This window comes from Amblyomma maculatum, chromosome 1 (genome assembly GCF_055883805.1).
Source record: "Amblyomma maculatum isolate TAMU_Amacu chromosome 1, ASM5588380v1, whole genome shotgun sequence".
Taxonomy (NCBI): domain Eukaryota; kingdom Metazoa; phylum Arthropoda; class Arachnida; order Ixodida; family Ixodidae; genus Amblyomma; species Amblyomma maculatum.
In genome coordinates, this window is record NC_139344.1 from 29,591,120 (window position 1) to 29,618,844 (window position 27,725).

Consider the following 27,725-nt stretch of genomic DNA (forward strand, 5'->3'; position numbering starts at 1 on the left):
AAAGTGCATACCTCCAATGATGTCCAATGCTTGTTAATTGGAGGCACTTATTTGTGCACCAATAATTACAGATCTCAGGCTTTCGCAACTCCTAGATTTAAGCGATGCAATGCTTGGCAGATCAGTGGTGCACGAGATGGATGAGAGGCGTTAGTTTTTTCCTGCCTGCTGGCTGCATTGCAACAGGTAGAACGAAAGGAAGAAGATGGTTTGCACGGTATAAAAAAAAAGAACAACCCAACAAGGGTAAATAGGGTACGCCTCAGGTCGCAGATGAGCCAACGTTTCGACAAGTGGACATGCCTTCGTCTGGGCATAGCGATCATCACTGGCAGGGGTTTAAATACGCTTTTGCTTCCGAAGAAGAAAAGCTGGGGAGGGGAAATTGGGTGCGAAAGAGTGGGGAGGAGAGGATGGGTGAGAAGAAAGTGGGTCATGAAGTGGGGAAAAAAAAGACATCTTGAGTATGTACTTATCAGCCATGGAACCAGGGATTCTGTAGCCTCCGGAAATATTTTCTTGAGGCGTTCATTACACGTTAGCGTGGAATGGTATTTCCGCAGAATATTGTTTATGTTTGGAAGGGCATTGGAGTATTTATTAACAAAAGAAGGCTGTCGTTCGGTGTTGGCCTTTGGTCGTTTCGTGAGCACACCGTTGCGGTTTAAAGTGCTTGCTTTTTCGAGGGCCGTATCAAGGGAGTTACGGGGATAGTTCCTCAGGATTAGTGTTGCTTTCAATGAATGTAGTTCGTTTAGGTAGTCACTATCATTGCTACATATTCTTCTAAGCCGTGTCGCCTGTCCTACAAATATTCCTTGTTTACAATGTCTCGGATGATGACTCGTAAAATGTTCTATGTCACCAAGGGTGACATACAAACGTAACGCGAACCTCAGAGATATTCTAGTACATTCTAAACTCGACAACAAGCATCCAACACAACCACACCCTTGCTCTCGACCTAGATGTAAGACGTGCAGTCATATACAAAAAGACACCACGGTTAAAAGCAATGCAAGCGATTTCATTTTTCACATAAAATCAGGCTTTAACTGCATATTTTCAAACATTATCTACCTTCTAGAATGCTCCTTTTGTCATAAACAGTACATCGGAGAGACAGGACAACCAATGAACATGCGGCTTATTGGACATCGGGCAGACGTAGGCAAAAACCTCCCGAAAGCAGTTTCCCAGCATTTCAATCAGAAAGACCATAAGTTCGAAGAAATTAAATTATATATTCTCCAGTTTGGCTTTAAATCTGCAAGGGACAGAAAATATAGAGAAGCGTATCTAATTCATAAATTTAGAACATTGGAACCAGCGGGAATAAATATATCTAAGGAAACGCTAGAATCCCTTACGTATATTCCCTCTCCATCATAACTATTCGGAAAAACAATCTCACATAGCCTTAATTGTATAGTTTATTCACAACGCAAGTACACCCTATTCCCTTCCGCAATAGCATAACCCTACACGTTCCTCTAAACACCTTTCCTCCTTATCACTTTTTGCTTGAATTTGTCCTCACATATTTTTTTTATTATCATTATTATTTTTTTTCTTTTTTTTTCTCATGTCAGTGTTGGTTCCCTGTGCGCTTATTATCCTATGACTGTAATCCCCCCCCCCCCCCCCTTCACAGAAAGTTTTAAGAATTGTCCTCCTTTGATATATGCCTTATCAGGGCCCTTTGTAAGGTGTAACTGCACCAAACCCATGGAAGTGGTGACTAATCATCTACCCAGTACTATGATTTTTTTCTCTTTTTTTTTTCCTGGTACTGCTGCTTTTACTTCTTTTGTAGGCTACAGGATCTCCAGTTCCAGGTTGAGATACACACTTAAGGTTATTATTATTTTTCACTATGCGATTATTATCCTGTGACTATGTACTCCCCGCCCTACCCCCTCCTTTTAAGAATTGTCCCCCTAGATATATGCCTTATCAGGGCCCTTTGCATAGCCTCCCTTTGTAAGGTGTATCTTCACCAAACAGTCTTTAGTGGTGACTAATCACCTAACCAGCATAGTAGTCCTTTTTTTTTTCCTGGTACTGCCGCTTTTACTTCTTTTGCAGGCTACAGAATCCCTGGTTCCATGGCTGATAAGTACATACTCAAGATGTCTTTTTTTTCCCCACTTCATGACCCACTTTCTTCTCACCCATCCTCTCCTCCCCACTCTTTCGCACCCACTTTCCCCTCCCCAGCTTTTCTTCTTCGGAAGCAAAAGCGTATTTAAACCCCTGCCAGTGATGATCGCTATGCCCAGACGAAGACAAGTCCACTTGTCGAAACGTTGGCTCATCTGCGACCTGAGGCGTACCCTATTTACCCTTGTTGGGTTGTTCTTTTTTATACCGTGCATTGCAACAGGTGATGTTCGTTTTGCTCTCCTCTCACTGGCAACATATCAGAAGAGCTCGACGAGGAAGACGATCACCACACCCATGATGACAATCATTACCTGCTACTGTGATGCTGAACAAATTATAACAGCCAACCACTTAATTCTGCCTAAACTGGACAAATGAATCAAACATGACCATGAGAAGATATTTACCGCCGCAGGTTACAGCACTTCTCGCCAGGTACCCTGCCACCTTTATGTAGCGCTTCTGCAGCTCATCGGCAGGGCAGGCCTTTGCCTTGAGGTAGTGCCACAAGGAATCTGCAAAATTAGGTAATAGGTAATATCAGTGTGGTTAAATATCAATATTACAATCTGACTAGGTTCAAAACTACAAACACTCATCCATAATACCACAGTGCAGATACAACCTGCAAAGTAATATAGGAACGAAGTGAAAGCAAGAACAATGCATGCAGAATCAATGACTGATACAACTCGACTATTTACACAATTACCGTAAGGGGATGGGGAACAATAACCATTTGGACAACAAATAATTTAATGCAATTAGAAATTGTGGCACTGTTTGCACTATATACTACAGAAACTAGTGCAATATGGATTGCAAGGTAAGTCTGCATCAATTATCGACATCACAAGGCTAGTTACTTCCACTGTAGGACAAAGTACTGCTCCACTGATTTTAAATTATCACTGTTTTGCTTTACCTGCAGCCATCTGCCCTGCTTCAAGCATACTAATCATATCTCCCAACCAAATTCTTTTCTATTCACAGCTTACAATTTCCTCCTGTCTGAAACTGCTCTGCTACTCAAACTGACCACAAGTTTCTCTTATACCCTAGTTACTCGGCTAGCTTAATCACGGCTACCGAACTTAACCATGGTTAACTGCCAATCGCGGTTCGCTGCTGTTACACAGCTCACTGCCGTTCTCAGTTACAGCAGCTATTGCCCATTAAGTACAACAGCTGAAGTGACGCCGTGATTGGCAGATTGAAGCTGCATTTACAAATATCCTATTTATAAATGGTTCCCGGAGTGTCGTACCGACGAGGTGCCAACAGCGTGGTCAAGCACCACACAAGGGCAGCACCTCCTCGACCACCGTAAACATCATTGCGGTGGCCCCTCCTCCCGCAAACCATACGCGAACAAAACAGCATATCGCTAGTGCCAATGTCAGAAATGAAGCGAGCAAAATTTGTTGGTGTCTGGAATACTGAGTAGATTACCAAAATTGAATCACTCTTGAGAATCGCTGACCAGTGGCAAATTGCTGCTAAGAGCGATAACCGCGACAAGTAAGTTTCAACTCAAGCCAAAGCCAGCTGCCGCCAGTGCAAATTGGGCTCAACCGTCCTGCTTGTACTAGCTCTGCGATTTTTGCTTTGCAAAAGTTAACCATATCATTCTTTTACTATGGCAGATTAGGATTCAGAAAGGTAGTTTCATAAGTAGACCAATTAGGAAAGCGTCGCTCAGTACCAAAGCGCCGACCGCCGCTTGTGCTTAGAAATGGTTTGGATTATGCCTGGAGAGTAGTTCAGCACTTTTTATTTTATTTATGGCGCTGAGTTTGCCACACGGCATAAAAGGTGGTGGTAGAGTCACAGGAATGTGTGGAGTGCGGCCATGTGCAAGAAGTCACATAAACTGCACGCATAAATGTTGTTTGTTATCCATAAGTGGAAATGAGAGTCATTAGTCGGTGCAAGTCCAGCTTTTCGTAAAATGATCTTGCGTATATGCAAAGTTCCTGGGCATATCCATATTAGATGCCAGACAGTGGTGTCGCAAGCGGGTTCTTCGCAGTGTGGGCATTTGTCGGGAACTGAAATAGTAGTACTTTGCCACTGGTGTTAGTTCAGCACTTCTGAAGCCGATTACTGCTGGAATTACCCGGCAAAGAGCTACATTGGCATCTTCGCCATGACTTCAACAGTGCGTGGCTACAGTACATGGGTGGCTGTAGTAACTGATTAAGTAAAATGAATACGAAAAAGTTTAATGTATAACAAAAAGGTCAACACTGTTAAACTTCTGGGTCAATTGCTAGCGCATGAAAGGAGGACAATGATATGAATGACTTGAAGTGTGCTTTTCATATGACGACTCTTTTTGATAGACTTTCCGCTGCTCCAAGCACCAATTTACTCTAAAGAACAAGATTACCTCGGAAAAAGACTGCAGCCATGACATTAGGAGCCGCCTGCTTGTGGGAAAGAGAGCAGTGGTTAGCCTTGACCGCCTAGTAAGAGCAGAGATATTAGTCTGCCAACCAAGATCCGTATAACTCGTGCTATGGTCTTTCCAGTTGTGATGTATGGATGCGACAGTTGGACTGTGAAAAAGGCTGACCGCCGAAGAATTGAGGCGTTTGAATTGTGGTGTTTGCAAAGACTCTTGAGAGTTCCTTGGACTGCCAGAAGATCAAATCAGTCTATATTGTCGACCATAAACCCTGACTGCTCATTGGAGGGTCAAATTCTAAAGTTAAAGCTCAGCTACTTTGGTCGTCTGATGAGAAGAGAGGAGTCGCTGGAGAAAGATTTGATGTTGGGAAAGGTTGAGGGTCGCCGGAGAAGGGGTAGGCAGTGAACGCGATGGTTAGATGGCATCCTCGAGGCACTGCAGATGAAGTTATGTGATGTTAGGAAGATAGTGAGAGACCGGAAAGCGTGGCGTGACATGGTCCATAGGGTCACGAAGAGTCGGACACAACTGAACGACTGAACTGAACTGAATAGGGAACTAGGAATCATATTTCTAGCCCTATGTACCTAACACTGAGGAGACAGAAATTCATCGTATAGTTCTTTGTAACATTTTCTTATAGTGCGCTGCCAAGCTTTCATCTTGGTCGATAAAAAAAGTGTCACGCCTGTTTCCTCGTATAGATGCATCAATGTCATTCACAGGTTAATATACACATGAAGGCTTTTAGGAGTGCTCTTATTTTGTTCTTTTCGCTGTATAGGAGAGGTGCATGAGCACAACTGCAATGTTCTCCATGAGCGCATAGCAAAATTTGAGCAATCTGCCATCTTTTTTTATTATACTTGGAACATTTTTATTTAAATTCAAATCATCTTATAACTGCTTATTTTGCAACCCTCATAACCGAATCCACTTTGGGGCATTAAACTCCATATACCATATGTACCATACTTAAATATACTGTTCGATCAGAGTTAGGTTTTACGTGAATATTGAATTCGTTCTGCAGGTTCCTGATGACTTTCAAAAGAAAATTTATTGATCGGAGAAATAACACTGCATAACCTTGCCGGGATACTAATGATGCTCACTCCCTTTATAGGGCTGGTTATGAAGTCACTCATTGAAACTCGTGAAAGTGAAAACAGAAAAGCTACATCAGAAGACAGCGCCTGTTTTGGCAATATCGGGCTGCAGTGTCCGCTTAAGATAACTACAGTTACCTTGGCAGCAGCTTTTGTGTCCTTTTCTGTACGAACACATGGGCACTGCAGGGGAATGGGTTGTCAAGGAGTTTTGATTAAACTTCTTATGAATGGACAGTATATAAAACAAAACGTCCACAAACTGCAGGTGTTTGCTATTGCGCTCTTCGCTGTGCGGCCAAAAAGTAGGTGCGACAATTAAGGGTTGTGAACTACCTGATCAAGTTGCAGTGCAGATGTGCAATGCATGATAGCTGCAAAGGCAATTCGTCGCTGAAGGGTCTACTTGTAGTGCTCATGCTGCCCTTTGCACTCATCTTTATCAGACAGTAAGAAACATATGAAAACAGGTGCCATTTTCTTTCTTGTGCCTCGTGGTGTAACTGACCGCACCACAGCTTGCAGGAATACCCAGAACTATGCTTGAAAACCAAACAGACGGCTAGGGTTTTTGCCTACACCCCAAAAGTCGCTGCTGTCACCAGTGCCACCGCATCTCCACTGATTTCACTGGCTGACGCTTGTCTATATAGTACCAAAAGTGTGAGCAAAATGGCATCTAGCTCTGCAGACCCCTGTAGAATTAGGGAGCCATCAGTTTACAAGATAGAACACATTTCGCATGCGCTGTACTACTCTAATGTTCACTTATGAAGAAAACTGCACCATTTGTTATAAGCAAAATGCACTTCCTTGAACAGCATGTGGGACGAAATGGTGCATGATACCCAGAACAGCAGTGCAATGACGACAAACACGAAAAGAGAAACACTGCACAAGCACACACTACCAATTATAACACAAAACAGAACCCCAGCTTTCACTTTCACACCCAAGTGCATCACACTAAAACAACTCTTCTTTCCTAAATACTCAGATATACCTGGCCAACAATAGATGTTAGTAACCCTCCCCTCCAAGGGGAGGGGTGGACTTTTTTTTTTATTTCCCAAACTTGCCATAAGGCATACATAGAAAATGCTTTACATAATTTTTGAAATAAAGTTTGCGAAATAAAAAAAAAGTTCACCCCTCACATTGTCTGCGCAAGACAGTTACAACTTCTGCCACTTAGACACACACTAAAAGATCACCACACATCTGCAGCTGCCATGAATCACGTTCACTCACAATACATCTAAAAAGAGAGTTCAGTTCATGAGTCTTAAAAGGAAAAAACACATCAAGGCAACCCTTCTTGCAGTCGCTGATCACTTTGGCCAATCTGCTCAGCTGCAGTTCTTTACATAACATGATGACATTTGCTCTAATAGCTTTCTTCTGCACAAGCAGAAAATTCTTAATTCTTCCTAAAATTCTTCACGGTAGCCTTCTTTTCATATAGGCCAGCCAGAACCACTTTGAAGCCCCCTTTTTCCATTTGAAGAAGACGAAGGTTATCATCTAAAAACATTATTTAGAGTATGTTCCTGCAGTACTAGATCCATCTTCCGAGAAGTCCTTGGGGTACAATCCAGCCCATCCAATATTCCCCTCATGCACCACACAACCCTGGTGGCTTTGCAGTGGTTCCGGCTACCCAATACTAACAGAAGGTGACCCAGGCAATTAAGAATTGTGTACTTGTATAGAACAAAGCTAGTAGATCAAAAGCCATCGCAGTATGTAATTAACTGCAGCTGACCAGATCGGCCAAGGTGATCAGTGATTGCAAGGGTTGCCTTGATGCATTTTTTCCCTGTTAAGACTCAAACTGGATTTGCCTTTTAGATGCATTGTGAGTGAACGCAATTTGTGGCAGCTCCAGATGTGTGGTTGGTTTTTTAGTTTGTGTCTCAGTGGTGGAAGTTATGAGTTCTGTTTGGATGATGTGAGTGATGGATTTGGTCTTGTATTCACTGCTTGGACGATACCTGGGATGTGAGGGTTGCAAACATTTACTGTTGGCCAGACATATCTGCTTAGGAAAGAAGAGGTGTGCGAATATGAAGGACTTGTGTGTAGAGAAGGAAGTTGTGCTTGGGCATTAAAGACGAAGTTTGCATTCTGTTTTGTATTACAGTTGGTAGTGTATGCCTGTATTGTGTTTCATTCATAGTGTTTGTCTTTGTTGCACCACACTTCCTTGAGGTAAGGTAGTGAGCTCACATTTATACTCATCATGTTAACTCAGAAAGTCAGTCAACTTGGACTCTGCATGTTTCTAGCAAAAGTGTATAAAACTCAATGGTGTTCAATAGAGACATTTAGTTCCACACCAGTCAATACAACATTGGCATTCATAAAACCTAGCTTTGAGCAGTGCAATGGTCGGCAACTCAGTGGTGCAAAGGATAGACGAGAGGTGTTGAGAGTTTTTTCCTGCCTACAGGCACATACTTTGCTGACTGCATTGCAGTAGCTAGTGTTCCTGTTGCTGGCTTCTTACTTGAGAAATATGAGAAATGTTTAACAGCAAAAATAATTCAACAAATGATGAGAATCATAAACTGCTACTTGTGAACAAATTATAGCAGCCAAGCACTTCTGCAACCTAGAGTAGCTCATCTGGAATGGGAGGGTGAGATCGCAATCAACCCATCAAGTTGACCCTTGGAACAGAGCGGCATCAGAGCTGCCATCCCTAAGCCGAGTAATTTGGAGGGGTTGTTAAAAGGGCTTTACATCTGTGTCTTGTGCTTTCACACAATGCAGTAGCTTAGTACTGCATGCTGATTCATATGTGCCAGATGATAGAGGCGAAAATAAGAAATTAGTCATTTAGCAAATAGCAAAGTGCCCAGAAGAAATGAGCATGGGCAGGACATGTAGTGTGAGGAGAGGATAACCAATGGACGCTTTGCATAACAAACTGGATTCCAAGGGAAGGAAAGCTTAGCAGGGGCAGCAGAAAATTAGGTGGGTGGATGAGGTTAAGAAGTTCGCAGGGGTCAAGTGGATGCAGCTAGCACAGGACCGGGTTAAATGGAGGAATATGGGAGAGGCCTTCGCCCTGCGGTGGGTGTAGTCAGGCTGATGATAATGATGATGAAGGTGGATGTATATGATTGACAATCTTGTGAAATGAAAATAAATATGTAAAATAAATAACAATGAGACAGCTGCACAGTGCAGTAGAGAACTACATTGACTGCCGAGAGAGCTAGCCTTGAAGACAGAATGTGGAGCTCGAAAGGCTGCCCACATCACCATCACACTACCTCTCAGCAGGAGTGACTTGTGGTCAGTGGGCTGCCAAAGCTCAATAAATCAGGAAGACTGCATTTGTAATAAATGCTCAAACTCATTAAGTTACACTTATTGAGTTATGTTTATTTTTCCCTCCCAAGGAATAAATACTGGTGCAAAAGTGCTGAAGACCATCTAAGATTACCATAAAACCTCCAATATTTTTTTCGGTATAATGAGCAGAAACACACCTTTTGACTGCTTTCCTGCCTGTTGTGAGACTGCAGCATCACCCAAAGAGGCCTTGGCACTCACAGTGGTTCACTGTTATTGAAACAAAAACAACAATTAGTGTTTTGCACACACAAATGTTCTACCCATAAAAAGGTTTTTTAAATGTGCAACAACAGCACAGCCCATTCTAGTAAAAAAAAATGTTTTTCTTTAGCTACAGTAAAAGAAAATTTTAGCAGTGACAGAACAGCTAGCATGAACAGAACAACTTTGAAGGAAATATTTAAGATCCGTCATAACATCAATTATGATATACTAAAAGACGTGGCTCATGAAAGGGGTGCGTGAGGTGTAGTCCGCACAGAGTGCAGCGCTCAGAGGGTGCAGCTGGGCAGTGAAAGAAAGGAAGTGGTGGGGAGCAAAATGAATTATTGTGTAAAAGCGCGTATTGGTACTGCTTAGACACTGACTGGAGAATGTGACCTTCTCGTAAACTAATTGTTCTGTTTGGAGTTCTTGAAAACACAGGCCTTAGTTTATGCCAGACTCCATGCCAAATTAATGTTGAACTGGGCCTGTGCATGCGGGTGCACCCTGAAAACACCAGCATTAATCTGATACCCATCAGAAACCCCTGCACAAAAGCATGTTAGATGACACCAGTCAGCAGCCGTACTGCCATGCCTCTTTTTCTTTATATGCAGTTCAGTCTCCTTTCCCAAGCGGGCATTGCTGGCAGTATCTCTCAGGCAGTTGTCTTGTTCATTTATCTCCTGTGCCTTTCTCGCTCCTCGATCCAGTCCCATCCGCCTCACAATTTCAAAACGCCGAAAGGCACAGAATGCCTGTTGTTGAGTGGAATGGCAAGTCAGATCATGACGTGCTGACCACAAAAAAAAATATGAGAAGGAGGGCACTTTTAGAAAGGCCAGGTGCTTTAAAAGGAGAATTGAGAATGTACCCAAGGGTGCTCACGTAGTGCATTATTCTCTCTGGAAAAGGCAAAGTCATCGTTAAAATGAGAAATTCAACTGAAAGCATTAACAAAATTGAGCCTGGGGATGCCCCCTGTCTCCCAGCTCCAAAAGGCCATTTGGCGCTCAACATTTTTTGTTGGTATGGCACCAATCAGCATTGGTAACTTTGCAGTCTAGATGCGGAAATCAGTCTGCACCTTTTTGAGGTACAAGTGGACTTCCAATACTTCTCATACTGGGCAATCACCTGTCTTAATTAAGCCACTTAGTTAAGTCAATGAATTTCCTCGCAACTTACACATGCTAGTGCTTCTGCCTTTTTTGGAAATATGTTCTTTTGACGTAATGTTTTAATGAATTGTCATTCCTGGGACAATATCGCTGCGTCTAAGGGTTAAAAAAAATACACTTTACTTGCTCTGCATGGTTGGGTGCAAAAGCAAGCTTGACTTCAAAGGAAACCATGAGGACAGAGAAGGAAGTTACGATTTGGTGCTTAAAACATGGGGAGGGAGAAAGGGTGCCGCTCCTTTGCACCAGGTGCGGGTGACCCTAGAGACGCCAGTGCTAAAAGAAACAAATGCATTCCTGTAAAATGTATCTTTTAATTGAGAATATATTTTGAAAAATCTTCAATCGTTTTGTGGAAAATTCTTTTCACCATATCCAGAACAGCTGCTCCTGAACAAATTTACGACTGTGTATCGGTGAAACAGTAGCAACAGCCAGAAAAGTAAACTATTGCTCAAAGCAGTGAGACTGCAACTCGACACTATTACATCGCACCACTGGCTTGTGACAGTGTACTCAAGTTCCCATCTTAGCATCTTCTTTAAGGAGAAGTACATATGCCCTCATAACCCCGTGTACATTCCCCCTCCCTCGTAACTTAACGAGATTGGAGGAGGTTTCCCTTAGGAGGATAAGAGCTGGGGCGGCCCTTACCCCGTCGGTAACATGCCGATGGCAATCTCAAGCAGACATTGGACCAACCACATGCCCGAAGTGTTCCACACCAGCTGAAGAAGTGAGCATTCGCCACCTGCTGCGGACTTGTGCAGGGACAAAGGCATCAAGGACACAGATTCTGCGGGAAGTGGGACTAACCACAACAAGGGAAGAGGACTTCTCTAAATGGCTCACCGACAACAATAAGAGCGGGCACCTGCTCCGGTTCCTTGCGGAAAATATTTTACATCAGTTTCTATAATATGCCTTCTGGCAAGCTTTCGATAAAAAAAAAGTGATGACAAACTTCCCCTTCCCTCTCAAAGCCGCCTGCCAAGCTTGATAAATTTCTAGCGTGCTATCCAGCTGTCCTGATGTTGATGGTCATGACATCGAAGAGCGCACACCACCAGTGAGAAAGCGCATCGTGCTGTCGCAGAGTTATCGGACAGCCGAAATTAAGTGATGTTTTTCCTGTTTATTTTTTTTTAATATCTTGAAGTTATTGTCAGTCACATACATCCCATCCTGCCAGTTTGGGCAACACGACCTAAGGCATTGCATCAGCCATTAACATGCTCACTTGTTCTTTAATACTCTCTTCAGCATTGTTTCTGCAATGTGTTCGACATTTTTTTCAGTGAGTCCCCTGACAACAGCTTCAGTTTAATGGCTGGATACATTGTTCCTTATGCAAATGTCATGAGGAGATTGTTAGGAATATGAATCACAAACATAATCTTCATTATGAAAAATGAAAGGTGATAAATAATAGTATCTGCTACCAAAAACCCAGTTCACACTGGAGGAACACATCAGCGGCATGAACAAAACACATTTGCCAGCAAGCCAGAAATGTTTTCACTACAAACTTGTTTCCAAAGAGCTGAGAAACAAGGCACATTGCCGGGGTGTTGCCTCGGGCAACGAAAACTAAATGCAGACACCGTCCGTCAGCATTATTTGATTTTTTCGCCAGCTGAGCAAAACTTCCGGCAACAACACACCACCACAGCATGCACTTAAAGGTAACTGACCATTTTTTAACAGTTTCCATGCATCAAGACAGCACTTAAAGAAAACTCTTCTTCGTCGCTTTGTTGCATGACGTAGCATGGCGCCTTGCAAGCAGTCAGACAGGCTGCCGATGAAACCAGCTGTGCTGGTGCCGCATGTTTCCCTTTCTCCTCCATGCACAGCATTTGACCCCAGAAATGAGCACGCAGGCAGTATGGGACTATACGAGTGGCTATGCTTGAGGAGCAGTAAGGGAGCACTGTCAGTTTTTTTTTTCAGTGAGACAAGGAGCTCGCCAAGTGTTCCCGTAGAAATTTCCACTGTGTATCTGGGTGACAGGTACATATTTCCAGACAGTTATTGTTAAAGTGGCGAGATGGTTGCCAAAGCTATGCAAATGTGCTGTTGGCAGACAAAGGTTGACCAAATGTTTCTGCAGTGTGAACCAGGCATAACAGTTTACTTAGTGTGACAATATGCTTCTATCAAAAACAATGACTTGTTTCAGCAGACTTGGCACTGAGTCTGACGGTAACTTTTTACTGGACTAAGGATACTCCTATAACGGATAAGATTCTCTATCTGGTTTCATCCAAAAACTTTATAACTTACCATATGAGATCTACATGCTGCTAAAAATATGCCACGGCACCTAATTTAAACAGTGCTAAGAGGACTCACTGAGCAGAATATCAAGCGCATTTGCAGAGGCAATAATAAAGACAGTATCCAAAAAGAAGTAGCACTGCAGCAAAGCACGCCATCTCTTGCTGTACTGGGTTGAAGTGCACATTGCGATAGCCACCGATGCTGCATCTCGGGTAGTTTTCCGGCATACCTGGCTGCAGTACCTCGTTCTTTCAGCAGTTTGATAGATCACGGCCGTCCCACTGCTTCGCCACAGTGCAATATGCACTCCTCTTCATTACAACCATGAACAGCAGAGCTGCCGAATGCCACACTAGAAACTTGTCTGGCAATCCCCCGTGCAAGAGTGAGAGCGAAATTTTTTATAACTCATGGCACTTTGGCCACAAGCAAGCGGCACTATACAACAGTGTAGCACTACTGATTCTCTGTGGCAATGAGTGGTGGCCAATTTAGTTTTTTAGCCGACAATACATACCATATACTAGATAGTATGTACAAGGCTGAAGCATTTATGTTCTTATGATTTTAGCAAAATTCATAAAAATTCTGTGCCTGTGAGAACATGCAAATATCTGAAAAGCATAAACATTTCCTACCTGATGGCTGTGGCAGAGGTAGAAGTGGTACAGTGCTGCTGTGGGACCTATGGTTTGTACTAGCTGAAGGCTGGTTCGGGACTGAAAGGTAAAGAAATACAGCGAATTGTTTAATTTCTAACAGATATCTCTGACACTTTCGAAATTTTGCCACACTCTACAACTAATGTTTATGCAACTCAAGCGGGGAGGAAGTAAAAAATTCCCCTCATCTAAAGTTTTTTTATTTCTGAAGACCACTGGTACTATTTTACCCTCCACCTCTGTAAGAGGACACTTCACAGACACTGACAAATGAGTTTTAAAGGACACTGAAAAGTCAGGTTACACTAGCATGGCCCTAAAGCCACTGCGCTAGCCTTATTGGTTATTCATTTACTTTCATTTACAGTTTATAGTACATACCACCCTGTTTAGCATGCAGTCGGTTCATGCATTTGAATCCTTAGATTTAGAGCAGGAAGGTACTTTACAAACGTTATGCATATTTGTAAAGAACATGAGAATATCTGTAAAAGCAAAAACTCACACCTGGTGGCTACAGTGGAAGTATGACCAGTGCAGTGCTGCTGGGGGAACTATGGCTTGTATCAGCTAAGGCTGGCTTGGGACTGAAAGTTAAAGGAGCAGATAAGATGGTTTCATTTCCAGCAACTACCTCTGAAACAGCATTCTAAATTATTCACTCTTTTTCAACTTAGGTGTATGCTATTTGGCTTCTTACATTTGCTTTTTAATTCCCATGGCTGAGTACTTGCAATTGTTGAAAACCACTGGGACAATTTTACACTCCTTCAAAGTAAGCGGGCACCTTAGTGGGACTGAAAACTAAATTGAAAAGGGCACTAAAAGGAAATGGTGAGTCAGGTTGCACTGATTGCCATACATCAGATGACAACAAATATGCTCTGTACCAAATATTTGCCTTTATAACCAAGATATTTGTATTAAGGCAAAAACCTGCAGCCCCATTAGAGGCACATTTCTCAGGGCGGTCATGAATGACATAAATATGACAGCTCGCAAGGAACAACTTTAAGCTTGTCAGTGGGAAACAGCTATTGCAATATGAGGACAGTAGAGTGGCAATTCAAGAAAAGAATTCAGTTTGCACCTCTGCACCTTGATAAAGCAAGTAAAGCAGTGGCACTTCTCTGCTGCTTAGCAGTTACACAACAACTTAGCTTCTGCAGATTAGTTACCCTAACAATCGTATGAAAGCATTGTTATCAGGCAAAAGGCCAGTCAATTGCTAAAAAAAATATTGAAAGCATCGTTGCAAGGCAAAAGGCCAGTCAATTGCTAAAAAAAAATTAATGAAAGCATCATTGTCAGGCAAAAGGCTAGTCAGTTGCTAAAAAAGAATAATGAAAGAATTGTGTTTTGAAAAGAATTGTTGTCACGCGAAAACCCAGTCAATTGATAAAAAAAAAATTAATGAAAGAATTGTTTCGGGTCGCCGCTGGTATGCGTGCCGCTACAGGGATTCTACTACCTCCAAAACCTCGCCGCACGCTCGTCGGACCACCAAGACGATTTGCACTGCAGCCCCGTGTGACAGTGCAACCAGAGCTCGTGCTTCTATAGGGCGTGGGGGCGATCTTTCCTCTCTCTTGCGTGCACTCCCTGCTTCTGCACTGCACATGCGGTTCTTTGACTTTGTGAAACTAAAGTAGGCTATGCCCAGTCGAAAAAGACGACAGAAATTTCTGTAGTACTACAGAAATTTCTATCGCGCTACAGAAATGTTTGATGTTACTACAGATATTTCTGTCGCGACAACAGAACTTTTGTTGTTACGTCAGAACTTTGTGTCGTTACGACAAAACATTGTGTTGTAACAACAGAACGTTGTGTTGTTACGTCAGAGCGTTTTGTTGTTGCGACAGAACGTTGCGTTGTTACTTCAAAACTTTGTGTTGTCGCAACAGACAACGGAAAGTTTTGACGTAACGACACAACGTTCTGTCTGTTGCGACAACAAAACTTTGTGATGTCGCCGCAGACAACACAGTGTTTTGACGTACCATCACAACGTTCTGTCGCAACAACAAAATGTTCTAACGTAACACAACCTTCTGACGTAATTGTCGCGACAACCCAAGGTATGTAGGTGATAGCGGGGTCAGGTAGCGAGGTTACAAGAAAAATTCTATAATGTGTTCTGCAGTGGCAAGCAATTTTTTTTCGCGCATGTAGAACCGCCCATATTTTTCTTGTCCCAAATAAAACATTAGGTTTTTCATTGTTGCGTATCAACATGTTTATTTCAGTTCAAAATACAAAATTCGTAATAAGACACTGAACAGTGTTACAGACAGTTCCATGTAGAGGCTAATTTTTTACCAGCCGTATTTTTTTTTCTGCGCGACTACCTCTCTGCCCTCAGCCGCCTTCGAACAACCTTAAAATCAACTCATTGTGCCAAAACAGAGCGCGCCTTGAGTGTCTATCTACTGCCGTGCATGCATACCGCTAATTGCGCCATTCGCGCGCACATCAAGTAGCATCACGGGCGATTGCCGGCGCAGTCGCGACCGCAACACTCATGTTTCGTTCCATGCAGGGATTAGCTTCTCGATGAGTGCGAATAAGTTTCACAGGAACAATCGCAAAGCTACTTCTGTTTTAACTCAATCCTTAAGACAACCGGATGAATAAATCTTTCTCACCTGTGAAATCTGCTTCCAAATTTGTAGCGATCTCTTCAAATGATCTATCCTTGTTCTCACGTCGATGATAAATTCCATCCTTTATGCACAACAAAAGATTTGACTCTCGTGGAGCAACCTGATATCACACGTTCTTGGCCAAAAACGAGGACGGCATATGCTTGCACAAGTAACTTCCCCGCACGTCTCCAGCACTCGCGCGCAGTCCTTGCTGGCTCGCGCCCAGCTCGGCGGGACCGACGCTACAGACATGGCAGATGCACGGGCAGTCTCAGGGAAAAATGGGGCTTTCTGTATATTTTAGTGCGGTAGAAGGACACGCTAATTTCAGTACGATAATGGTACGGCGTTTGAAGGGAATTGATTTTCCACTGTAGCCTGCCCACCTACACGCATTAGCTCGCTACAAGGCACCCATTCCTCCGCGGTGGACAACGGGACGAAGAGACAAGTTTTGCAAACTACGTTTGGGAGTGCTTGCAGGCAAACCGCTTCTCTGGAGGATCGGATTCGGGAACTGGCCAGCAACCGGTTTCCGCCCCTCTCATGCGCACGCCTCCCCCCACTTCCCCTTCCGTCCAGATGGCTGGATAGGTCTCTTCGCTGCTAGGAGAGAGGGTGGGTCTTCGCTCCGGCTGAGTGTTCCTTGTATGCGGCAGCCTGTGTGGCGTTTGTGGCGGTGCTGTGCCGCCATTTGATACCTATCCGTATTGGCAAGCTTTGATAAGTTGAGACAATGGGCGGCGGGCATCATGCTATTGTACACTTTCCACGTGACTGACTGATTTTATACCATTATAACCTGCCCTGTCCTTTCTTTCGTATGTCCCTTCTTTTATTTCCGATCCCTGTCTTCTCGTTGTCCTTTCTATTCCTTACCGCAGCTCGGGCGCCGCTGCATTTGATGGCAGATACCGTGGCTGGCAAAAGTCGATTTGTTTTTGTACTATTTAATAGTTAACTACGGCCTCGCGACAGGCAGTGCGTGTGATGGTTACATGCGGGGCTGTGGAAACGTTGAACCGCTTGCTCCTTCACCTTACCGTGTTCGTCGAACCACGCTGATGTTACAATTATGACATTTTCGGTCGAATTTACTGTCTGGACCCTTCTCTGTCTGTTTTGACTTAAAATGATTCGATATTGCATCTTTATATCGGTTCTGAGCCTCAGATTTGATTGGACTTCGCGACTGCGCTGTCAGACACTTTCTTTATGGCCAAATAATAAAACGATGTATTGATATGAAGAAGTCAATTAGGATTAAGGTGTAATACATGATCGTCGAAGATTTTAGCACTCGGCGAAAGCGAACCATGATCGATAGGGCAGCAGAAACGGCACTAAATTTGACTAACATCATCATCCGTCACGCAACGAGACGCTGCCGGTTGAGGCAGCAGACCTCGGCATTCTGAAAGAAAAAATTAAACTACTCGCTACGAGAAACAACCAGCATGCAAGAGACAAGAAAGCATGCAAGGAAGATAGACCACCCAAAGGCAGCGCCTAGCACCACATATCTCGTAACGAAATTACATCCCTAAACAGCACGAAGCACAAACTACACTATGGATTCGTATTAAATTAGCGTTAAGTGCACGTACGCGATGCATTTCACCCTTGCCCACACGGCGTGAAAATGAAACACTCAATAGAGCAGGGAGGGTGTCTTAATCGCTTTATCTCTATCTGCGAGTCATGCCTAACTCTCATACGCGCTCACGTCCAAAGGCCATTTGCGACATTTGCGAAGAATGCTAGGCGAACTCATAGAAGCGCGCGTTTAGCCTCTTGTGTCAGAAACCGTTCGGCGGCACAGCTCAATGGATCCATGAACCATCAAATCTCAAGGACCACAACTGCATGCAGTACACGTGACGCGGTGGCTGTGTGCGCACCCATCGCTGTACCCCTCGCGCGTTTACAATATTTGCTTAGAGGAGGCAGCTCAAATAGGAAAAAAAAAAAATAGCCACCGGCATTCCAAGCCACGTTTACTGCTGGCAGGGAGGTACGAGACAGGACTGCAAGACAGCAAGGCGACACGGTCGTCTGCGCGGCACTCTGAAGAAAATAAGGACCTTTCAAGCGGTGCATCAAAGTAAAAAAAGAAAAAAAGTCCGCTTGTTCAAACGAAGCAATCAGGAGAAGACTCAAAATGCGCCGACTAAAACCTGATCGCTTATTCCGCATAGAGCAAAATTTGAGGGATAAAAGGTGGCTGAAAAGAGCAAAAAAGGAGAAAAACTTTAAAATGAGCCAAATGGCCAAAAACCTGTACAGACACGGTGATCAATGGCACAAGATACCCGCCGACCCGACACTCCGGGCCTGCTCAAAACGAGCGTCGACGGCGGCACTAAGCAAAAGACGCTGCCGGCCGAGTGAAGGCTGGGGAACGTGACAAACGAGGTAGGGACATGGAAGGGGACTGATGGCCCCAGAAAGGAAAGGAAAAGGATAGTTGCGGGGTGGCAGACAAAGCTGTTTTCTGCTGTGTATTTTCTTTACCTGGGCACCCCCACAAAGGTGAGTGGGGTTAAACGACAAGAAGCGTTACTGGTAAAGTGGGCAGTAGAAAAACTGGCCGGAGCTCGAGCGAACTAGGCTGAAGATAAAAAAAAAGAAAAGCGAAATAAAGATGGAAGAAGAGAAAAGGGGAGTTATAACTAAGGCATGGAAGAAATCAAATTTCCAGATATATAAAATCGCTGTGAGCAAGGTTGATGAAATGGTCGCTACACTATGTAGAAGTTCTGCTGTGCCTTCATCATGGTCGCCCTGAGAATGAATCTTTAGATACGCGTAGCCCATGCGAAAATAAATGTTGTTGAACAAATGATCGCCCAACAAGGTCAAGGCAACGTGTGTTGAAAATTCAGCCTCAGGCAATAACTTAACTTATTGCTTTTCTCGGGTACCCTTAGGCGAAATAGATCGTTCACGTGCCTCCTAATACAGCTCCCCCATTATAAGATTGCCATAGCTTACAGTTATGCTGTTGATCACATTCAGGCCACAGTCAGTCAAAGGGCTCTGATGTGTCGGGGGCAGTGGTCTAGCGGAATTTGATATAAATTTACCTTCTTGTAAAGACCTTTGTGACAGTCCTGCCCCAGGAAGAGAATTATCACTCCGGTTTGTTGTTTGATTGAGTCATTAACATAGCCCACAAAAGTAGGAATGGTGCGGCTTCCGAAGTACTGCAGAATCGATTGTTCCAAAAAAGACGGTTTTAAAGAATATACATGACGGCGGAAAAAACAGACTGTAAAAGAATTATGAACTTTTTAACAAAAAAGTAAATTACAAAATACAGAATACAAACTCTTTCATTGACGCACTTCACTCGAAAGGATCGCAGTTTCACAACACTTCGCTGGCGCAGTGCACACTTTCAACTAGTTATTAAGGTCACACTATCGCCACTGCAGACGCTACGCGTGAACCTTCAAAAACACCACACGCTAAAAAAAAAAAAAAAAAAAAAAAAACTAAACGGCGCCGGGTACAAAGGGAGGGAGTCCGATTCCTCTGGACGCGCACATGCTCACGGCTGGCGGATGGCCTCAGACGAACGTCGCTATCGAGATCTAATGTCGAGATAACCGATGCGCGTGATAAAAGGATGGCTGCTACTAGGCGGGAACTAGCGCCGAAATTAAATAAGATGGACGCTAACTCATAGTCTTAACGAATTTCTTTTCGGTCTCAGTCACTAGAAATAACAACGCGATAGCATTTGTTTTCCACATTCCCAGTCGTCAATTTAAACTTCGGTGGATTTAATTGCAGCATGACCTGCAGGGGGACCTCCTAAGCACAGCAATACTGAGACCCTTTTTGACAATTTAAGAGTTCGCAGAAAGAAAGAAAGAAAGGAACAAGGAAAGAACGAAAGAAAGAACGAAAGAAAGAAAGAAAGAAAGAAAGAAAGAAAGAAAGAAAGAAAGAAAGAAAGAAAGAAAGAAAGAAAGAAAGAAAGGAAGAAAGAAAGAAACAAAGAAAGAAAAATAAAAAGCCTCTTCCTTTTTGATTTCAATGAGGTATAAAGCTTATAATATTGCATACCAGCATCTTGTAGGTACTGCGGAGGCAGGATAAAGCAGGCGGTAAAAATTCGATTTTCTTGAATTTACAGATGAAACGATTCGCTTCCTTAAGATTAGCAAGTAAAAATCATTACGCCGGAAATCACTAAGAGTCCTGGCAGGCTGTGGTGGTCAATGACCTACTGTCGTTAAAGGTCAGCACTAAATCATTGCGGACTTGATCGGTACAGAAGCCGATGCATACGCCTTCTCTTCTATGCACACTCCCCTAGGCTAATTCCCTCACTGTAGACCATAGGTAAATGATGCAAAGATCGATATTTGTAACCGTTGAGGCTGTTTTCATTCCGGCGTTGTGTAGACATAATTTCGTCCATGTTGTTGAATGACCTTCTTGTGCACTGCGATGAGTTTCGGTGAGCAGGGTTTTTCCTTTATTTTTCCCGCATGTTGAATTCTGCTGGGACTCCTTTTGGGAATCGTCCTGAGCTCCCGTGAATGTAGGTTCCAACCACCTTGAATCATAAGCGGGTGTTTTCTACAGTTCATCTTGCTCTCTTGTCAAATTCGTTTGCCTCTACATCACGATGTTGTACGCTGAATTCGAAGTGTTTGATATTGTTAAAAAAGCACACTACGAAGTTTTACCTCAAAATCTTTGTCAAAGAAAACGACCCGGCCTCTTTTACCAAAATGTTAAATTGAGTAAACTTCCCGCATAACAATATCGATTGAAGCGTCGGTACGTTGGAAGTAAGAGTCCATATAGAATGGTGATTAGCAGCTTTCGGCAGTTATGAGTAGAAAGTGTACATCACGAACAGTGAGAAAAATGTTGAAGACGAGTGTGCGCTAGCACCACAGGCGATAACATAACGTTTGCGTACAAGTGCTGCAAAGGCGTGGCTGATTTTTATTTATATCTGAGCTGTGCACCTGTCATTCCGAAGGTTTAGTGACGCCCCTTCACCGCAATACCAGCGGCAGAATTTACAAGCTCCTGATAGTAGATACGTGCTGCCCAAAAAGTGAAACTGGCCTCATAATCGTGTGACGGAGGCCGCTGCTAAACACGAGAAAAAACGTGACAGTGCAGCATGTAGTTACCTGTGCTGCTTCGCGTACATAAGGACGCCGCATCGAATTTGGTCTTTACAATTGCATTATGCCCCTGCTCTTCAGCGGCTGTGTGTATGTGGATGTTACGCGAACAAAAATGAACCCTCGTCTGGAAAAAGGCAGAATTCTCTGAAATGCACGCGCAGTAAAATTGACAGGTTAGAAAAATCACGTCATTAAATAAAGGTATCGCGCGAGTCAAGCGAAAAACCGCAGGAATTTGTGCTTTATAAAAGGATGGCTGAGCATGCACGGCTCAATGATTTAAGGCAACACAGGTGTATGTTACCGACAAACATCAATTTTTACTTTCTCATTTTGCTTGCCTAACTTTTTCCAACTGCCTAAAATATGTTGATTTGTTTACTTGGCGATGCATCATGATTGCAATAGTAAAAAGAAGCACAATTAAGACCTTCCAAATAGAGCTCATTCACGATGTGATATTTAAAGACCCCGATAAAAGTGAATTGCGTATTCAGAAGCGAAGCTTGGCCTTTTTCACAATTCTTTCGTGCTCCTTACGATAATTAAAGTACAACAATTTTAACTCCATTCACTCCGGAAGGAAATATTCTCGAATGTGTCACAGTTCACCAGCGCTAGCTAAGTGTGTATGGGCCGCCAGTAGAGCCGCCGCCGCCGCTCTCGAATCCGACCATGAGAGAGCCTGTTGCGCCCGTGCCCGGCTCCCATTGTCACAAGCCCGGGGGAGGCTTCCCTGTCTTCTTCTGTTGCTGGGAATGCAAGGCGGCCATTTCCCCTCCACTCTTCATATCTCTCTCTCCCTCTCCACGAAAAACCAGTTGGCCAAGATGGATGCCGCGTTGGCGGCAGGGGGACGCGAGCGACCATCTGCATTCTCTTCTTTCTCCTCCCCTCTTCCTTCTCCCACTATCCGCACGCTTACAGTGTCGGTGTCGTTTCCGCCGGCAGTCCACAGCCCCCCCCCCCCCCCCCCCCCCTCCCTCCCTTTTTTGTTTCTTTCTCCGCTTCCTCCTCGTCCACTCAAGTTAGCAAGATGCCGCGTTGTTCGTCCCGCGGATCACGTCAGTGCTGCCCGTGCAGTCGTCTTTCTCCTTCGGTGACTTTATGCTGATCTGCGACGTTTCTGTTCGTACTCATTTAACACGAGAACGAGCACAAGTGCTATATCATCTGAGAAGACACAGTGCGAAAGTCCTCACCGCGGGACATTGGAAACTTCGACAGAACGATGTTGAAGATTTTGGGAAGGCGAAGAAAATCCGCGCGGCGCCCACCACATTGCACATATATTTTGATATTACAGGTAAGCGTCTCTTTGCTACGATGTGTTTTGAATTGTATTCTGAAGCGTGAAATGAATCGTAACGCTGCACTTAACCGCAGACGAAGAAATGGAGGGATGGAGCAGAGAGCTTAGCAGGCTGAACCGGAAACGCCATGACGAGCGTGATGCGCGGAAGAAGGTACGTAATGTGATGTTTGTCTTTCTTTTCTACTTTTAGTAGCTGCGATGACGGATGAAGTTTCTAAACCCTCACTCTTACCCTAAGCAACCACCTTGATCTTGAGCACTGCCTCTAGCCTCCTAGCATGAAAAGCACAAAGGCGCCAGACTACAGTTCGCGAGCAGCAGCCAAGTACGGGCGTTATTAGTCTTGCCTGGAGAACTCGAGCTGTGCTATGTGTCGCAAAATATTGTCGCCAACCTTTCAGATCTTCAATGATAACGCCTTGTAGAGCACGGATCGATTCTGTATTTTTGTTCATGCTTATCGCGAAACGCGCTTCTTTGGCTGAGCTACATGTACGCGAAAACTCACGCGAACGCGACGACGACACACATCGCGCGAAGCCTTCGCGCGAACAGAAATGCATGTGTCGATTGGCTCGTCACTCCGCCCTGCCGAAATAGAAAATTTTGCTCCTTCCTCGCAATCGCATGCACAATCAGCTAACAGCATGAACGCAAAGCATACGTTACTGCCGTTCTATTCGCACGCGCTCTCTCTCTCTCTCTCATTTTTTTTTTGCAGTGTTGCATCGTGGTTGTGCATTTCCGCGTAAATTTCTCGCTTTGTACGAATAATAGTGAATGGGCAAGGATTCTACGAATGTATAATCGCAACAAAAAAAATAAATAAAAGGTCAAGTTAGTATACTCTTATAGCGCAAGTGTAAATCCATTTTATGGCATGCTATCGCAAAACACTTCAATTCTTGCAATTGTGACTTGCATATGCAAATAGATTGCGGTGTACTATACCAGTAACACAGAGCGTCGTAGCCGTTTCGCGTTTCCGTTGATTCACGATTAAAGTATATTCTAAATAACTTGCACTTGGTTGCTTCAAACTTTATCCAGTCAAGTGCTTTTGTCTCTTCAACAACTATAACAAAATGTGTGCTTCTTTTGAATGATGCATAGTCTTATTTATTTAAAGAATCAGCCACATCAATTACATTTACATTCGTGTTTTTACAGGTCCACCTTGGCCATGGAAATTGTATGAACCAATTCAGTCTCCGATCGGATTCCGACTTCTGCAAGCTGATGTCCGTTTACCTCGGGGGGACTGAAGTACAAGGAGCGTGACAGGAAGCCTTCGTAGCAGAGCCATCTCAAGAGTGTTCCCTCCACCTTACCCTTTTGGAGTGGCATCAGTTGTCAGGTAAACGAAAACATCTTTCCATGAACTGCAGAAGAGATTTCATTTGGTTTTGTGGTGGCTGTATACAATATAATTGTAATTGTATTGTTTTTGGTATTTCAGAAACTGAAGCTGGTGATGGTTTAACTGTGGCTATCAACAAGCTGCAAACCATGCTGCTTAAGGAGCATGGCTGCTGTTTGAAATACAGTGCAGGGGAAGGCTGATGAGATCACACAAAACGGTTTTATCATTATCAATGCATGACTGGCTCAATGTGCGTGTTGGTTGTTAGGAACCAACAATTATGCTAGCAGTTTTGAGTCACTTTCATAGCTGAACTTGGCTAGCACGAAAAAATAAGCCATATTTGCTGCAAAATTTAACAACACTAAACAACATGTGTTGCTCGTTTGGAAATGTATACAGCAGTTGCTTGACCATGGTCAGAGCAGTAGTTGTATTTCAGCATGCTAACCCTAGCAATGTTCTATTTTATGCTAAACAGTATTTCAGTAGTAAATCAATGCTTCCAGCTGAGCAATAATTTTCTGGAAAATATGTAAAGTTTTCATCCGAATTGTGATTTTGTCGTTTTTGCAAAATCAAATGAATGATTGAATAGAAAATAATTAATGATTTTATTTGTGCAGACACCTGGCTATTGCTGAAGGAGGTGAGCTGCAGCGAAGAAGATGTGGTCAAGCGCTACAAGATGATGCCGCACTACCTGGCACAGAAATGTCTGCGCATTTTTCTCTAGGGTAAGATTTATAGTGTATTCCTTCCGGTGGGTGACAGAGTAATGTATGCACAGGATTTTTTTTTTTTTTTTGCAGCGGAGTTATGCTTGCTTTCAAGGTGTAGCTAATCAGCGGGTGTCACAGGTTGCAGTGCTCTAACATAAAAGCTTATAGGCTTATAGTAGGCAATAAAAGCTATTGCAATTTCAGGAGATTTTTCTAGAAGAGAAAGATTTGCATGGGCCGCAGTTATAAGGGCATTACATACTGGCTGTCCTGAGGATATCTGTGTGCAGTAATGGTTAGACTAAACACGTATAATCTTTCAGTCATTTTCAATTAGCCTTGTTAAACTCTTTAAACATTTATTTATTGCTCGATATGAAGGCTTACTACTTTGGCATTCTACCACTTACGTTAGAGTTGTGGGCTTTATGTAGGAGAGACGGGCTATGATTTGATAAAATGGTAATACAAAAAATGGCCTTGTGCTGTCCATTTCCGGTCCACATAATGAGCACAATGAGGTTTAAAATATTCTTGTGCCTGTCACTACAACATTCTCCATTGCCAATCTCTATGGAAAACCACAAAATAATTCTTTCATTTTTCAGTTACCTTCAAAATAACCAGCATCAATTTTTCTTCATCGAAACCACTTTTTTTGTTTAAAAATGCATTTTAAATAGGTGTTTAATTGATATCTGCATCTTTTTGTCATTCAGGTGTGCCCGTTCAAGCGCCTTTTGGAAATACAGCTTTATGGATTCCAAATAAAGGCGGCTTCTCACAGGTGTTGTTTCGCATGTCTTCGGCATGCTTGCACACTTTTTTTGTGCAGAGCTGCTAGGTCTATGCCTGCAAAATAGCCCAATTAATGACTATGATCCCATGAGACTAATTTTTCCCACTTGGCTGTGGTTGCATTTTGCACGTGTGAATATTCTCACAATATGAGAGAAGAAAGTCACAACAGTATGTGAAATGAACATGCGCCCTCGGACTACAGAACATCAGAGTACGGAATGTCAGATTGCGGGACATCAGACTGCATGCCGTCACAGTATAGAACAACAGACTACAAAACGTCAAAATACAGAACTACAGACAATGAACGTCACAATATAGAACTACAAACAATGAACGTCACAATATAGAATTACAGACAGTGAACGTCACAATACAGAACTACAGACAATGAACATCACAATACAGAACTACAAACAACGAACGTCAGACAACAGGTCAAAAATACGACAAGACTACAGACCATCAGAAATTTTCTGTTGTTTTTTTTCGACTGGGTGAAACTCGCTGCAAAACCCAGTAGAACTGCGTCTAGCCAGACCACAGCTATCGCGCAACCCTTCTTTGTGTGTAGGGGGGGGGGGGGGTTGCGGACTCAGCAAATAGCTTGGTATTGCGCACTTTGTCTCATGATTTGTTTTTCACAAAAGGGGGGGGGAGGAGGGGGTTGTTTATACTGCGCACAATTTGTCCCGTAGTTGCCCATGATTTTTTTTTTTTCAGAGGTATCGCGCGAACGGGCCCCACAAATCTCTAGATGGACCCTTGGGGTCCGCGGTGTTTATATTGCACACTTTGTGCCGTAGTTACGCATGATTTTTTTTTTACAGCTATCGTGCGCACGAACCCCGCAAAAATGTCTTGATGGACCCTTGGGGTCCGCAGTGTTTATATTGCACACTTTGTGCCGTAGTTACGCATGATTTTTTTTTTTTTTTTACAGCTATCGCGCGAACGAACCCCGCAAATCTCTAGATGGACCCTTGGGGTCCGCAGTGTGTATATTGCACACTTTGTGCCATAGTTACGCATATTTTTTTTTTACAGCTATCGCGCGAACGAACCCCGCAAATCTCTTGATGGACCCTTGGGGTCCGCGATGTTTATATTGCACACTTTGTCCTGTAAGTTAGTCATGAATTTTTTTTTATCCGCGCATGTCGTGGAATATGTGTCTGCACATTTACTTGCACTGATTTTCAAACCTCAAATATAAATAACTGAATTCACAATGGTGACATGTCTAAATAACAGCCGCTTGAATGCATAAAGAAGTGGAGAAAGGCTTACCTGTCGATGTGCTCACCCCTAGCTGCCTCCGACCGTATACCGAGACGACACAGAAACACTCGAGACGACGACGGATCCACCGCTGTTAGTTAACGACGCTCGCTGGGACTAGGAAAGAAGCTGATGCCGACTTGACACGCAGGTAGAAGTAAAATACGGCAGAGAACACAAAACGCGACCTAGCCCACCGAGATTCAACCAAGCAAACCGCCATTTGCAAACAGCTGCGTAGTACGGTAACTGTGGAGCAGTGACTCGTGAGAAGGCGCAGACGATATATATAAATACAAACGCGCCAATAATTATTTGAGGCTATTTAATTATTAAAACAAAAATTAAACCGGTTTTTGAAAGGTTTTTGAGAGCCAAAATAAAGCTTTAGTTTTCTTTAACTTTTAACCAATGGTAAGCATTGGCAGCCCTTCCGCGGGAAGTTTGAAATTGTGGATTGTTGCAGTGTGCGTGCTTTTGTCCGCATAAATTAGCAGAATGGTATCCTAGCGAGTACTGCCCATCATGTTCCCTTTGCGGAGATCAGAGGGCAGACCTATAGTACATTTTGTTTAAATGTGAAACCTTGAAACCCCCGGAGGGCCTGTAGATTACCGATTCGGAACAGTGAGAGGCTGCATTACTTAGCTCTGATCCAGGCCGGCAACACGCCATCACGGCCTGGGCCAAGGAGGTCGCCGAGAGCCATCGAACGACGACCACCCCCTAGGCGGCTTGAGGGGAAGCGTCCTCTCACGAAGAAAAAACAAACGAAATTCTCATCAATAAAGTTTTCCCCTCCGAGTTTGGGAACGGCGGTGAATGTAATGGTTATGTTATCCTGGGTACACTGCGGTAAATTAGTTTTGAATGTATAATGACCGTCTCAGTCCGACAGCGCCTGTTCGGAGACACTCAGTTAAATGGTTTTGTGAAACAAGTCTCTTGCGCGACACATATCATCAGCGAAAAAAATGCGTCCCGCGACACACATCTCTCGAAAGAAATGCGACGCGCGGCATACATTCCGCGACAGAAATTAGTCATGCGAC

The 27,725-nt window shown here is 43.6% G+C and overlaps 2 long non-coding RNA genes across 2 annotated transcripts; one reads left to right on the plus strand and one right to left on the minus strand.

Moving 5' to 3' along the window:
• Positions 1 to 2,608: 2,608 nt before the first annotated feature.
• Positions 2,609 to 26,952, minus strand: LOC146202015 (uncharacterized). Its single transcript, XR_014703606.1, has 5 exons — positions 26,699 to 26,952; positions 13,892 to 13,971; positions 13,361 to 13,441; positions 9,189 to 9,261; positions 2,609 to 2,681 (listed from the first exon to the last, which is right to left on the minus strand). It is a non-coding gene; the product is annotated as an uncharacterized LOC146202015 (long non-coding RNA).
• Positions 22,217 to 24,596, plus strand: LOC146202016 (uncharacterized). The gene is made up of 4 exons (XR_014701952.1): positions 22,217 to 22,497; positions 22,578 to 22,657; positions 23,677 to 23,863; positions 24,496 to 24,596. It is a non-coding gene; the product is annotated as an uncharacterized LOC146202016 (long non-coding RNA).
• Positions 26,953 to 27,725: the final 773 nt, after the last annotated feature.